This window comes from Zalophus californianus, chromosome 1 (genome assembly GCF_009762305.2).
Source record: "Zalophus californianus isolate mZalCal1 chromosome 1, mZalCal1.pri.v2, whole genome shotgun sequence".
In the NCBI taxonomy this organism is placed as follows: domain Eukaryota; kingdom Metazoa; phylum Chordata; class Mammalia; order Carnivora; family Otariidae; genus Zalophus; species Zalophus californianus.
This window is the reverse complement of record NC_045595.1, coordinates 152,383,128-152,385,412: the sequence shown is the minus strand read 5'-3', so window position 1 is coordinate 152,385,412 and position 2,285 is coordinate 152,383,128.

Sequence of the window (2,285 nt, the reverse complement as noted above, 5' to 3'; positions counted from 1 at the left end):
CCGCCCCGAGAGTTGCGTCGGCCAGGGCTTGGGGGCGGGTCTGCCAGTTTCTCTGCAGGCGTGGCGCTCCACCCCCCCGCCCCACGGACCCCACCCGGGCGATGGAAGAACTAGGAGGGAGAGAGAGGAGTGGACATCTTGTCTTTTGAGAGATCTTAAAGCCTTGTGCTAATAATACTGAGCTAGGTGCTGGGTGCGTCCCACATCCATCCCCCTAAATGCTCACAAAGCATGGGTTAGTTCAAAGAGACGGTTAGTTCTGGTTTTACGTGTAATAGGAAACTGAGGCTTCAGAGGTTAGTAAACTTACCTTACATCACCCTGGCAGCTTTCAGCTTTCTCAACTACATAATGTACCAAATTACCTGCCTTTCCCATTTCGCAGGACGATTAAGAATATTAACTGAATAAATTGTGAGAAATCCTAACTTCTTCAAAGATATCATAACAGAAACTCAAGACAGAATCATATTTATAACTAAAGATTTAAGTGAAAAATCATGGTGGGTTCTGCTTAGGCAGGCAGAATAGCAGTCCAGATTCTCCAGGGCACCCTACCACGCACGGGAAAGTAAGAGAGTCTCCAAGAATTACCCCAACCCAAAAGGACAAACCATGGGAAGAACCAGCACTGGGCCGTTGAACTCTAAGCAGGAGATCTGGGGCTTTGCTGAGGGCACATGGAGAGCTTCTGCCCACACTGTGATCTGGGACTGAAAGAAGGAGAGCCAAACCTGAGCCTTCAAAGAGTTACCAAGTCTCCTGTGCTCTAAGCAGAAGCAATAGAAACCCACTCTGAAGGATGCATCCTTGATTCAGACCCATAGGATTCACACAAATGCAAGTTAACAGCAACAACAACAAAATCGCCACTCATAGGAGGTCACACATAAGTGACAGTCAGCAGAACTGATACACAACAGATTAAGGATTCTCTAACACAGAATACAGAACTTTTTTTTTTTCAAAAAATTTAAAGGAAAAGAGAAAAAAAAAGGACGCTCCTGGAGATTACTTACCAGTTATGATGGAGATAGAGTACCAGTACATTGGAGACATCCGGCAGATACCACCTTAATCAAGTACTCAAAGTTAAGTTCACCAGTAGTACAAATTGGCATCACACATGAGGTGGTTTTCTAAGAACATGACATCACCTTCATTGTATTCCTGACAAAAATACAGAATTGGAATTTAAACATGAGGAAACAGATAAGCCCAAATTAAGGGACATTCTACAAAATGACTGGCCTGCACACCCCCAAAATTTCCATGTCATAAAAGAAAGAAAAATAAAAAACCATTTCAGATTAAAGGAGACTGAAGAGATTTGACATCTGAATTTCTAGATTGAAAAAGAGTTGCCGCAAAGTATATTACTGAGACAATAGGAAGTGAAAATGTACAATGTGATAGATTAAAAATGGCCTGAAATTCGTTGACATTCCTCTGGCTGAGAAATGGGTACATATTTCCCCTCCTTTTAAATCTGGGTTAGCCTATGACTGCTTTGACAAATGGAATAGAGTAGAAGTGAAGGAGTGTCAATTCTGAATCCAACCTTTATTTTTTTATTTATCTATTTTTTAATTTTTTTAAGATTTTATTTATTTTTCAACACAGAGAGAGATAGCAAGAGAGGGAACACAAGCAGGGGGAGTGGGAGAGGGATAAGCAGGCCTCCCGCCGAGCAGGGAGCCCCATGTGGGACTCAATCCCAGGACCCCAGGATCATGACCTGAGCCAAAGGCAGATGCCCAACAACTGAGCCACCCAGGTGCCCTATTTTTTTATTATTTTTTTCTGAGCCCAACCTTTAAAAGGCAATTTCTGGGAGCATCTGGGTGGCTCAGTTGGTTAAGTGTCTGACTCTTGATTTTGGCTCAGGTCATGATTGCAGTGTCATGAGATTGAGCCCTGCTTCAGACTCCACACTGAGGGTGGAGTCTGCTTGAGATTCTCTCTCTCTCTCTCTCCCTCTGCCCCACCCCTGTGCTCTTTCTCTCTCTCTCTCTCTCTCTCAAAATAAATATATAAAATCTTTAAAAAGAAAAGGCAATTTCTGCTTCTTCCACTATGTTTCTTGAATTTGATCATTGTATTATGGTTATATAGGAAAGTGACTTTATTCTTAAGAATTATTTAATGATTATCATGATGTCTGCAATTTCTCTCAAATGGTTCAGTTAAAGTCTGAGAGAGAATGAGAGAAAGCATGCAAAAATGTGGCAAAATGTTAACAACTGATTAATCTAGATGAAGTGTATACAGGTGTTCCTTGAATA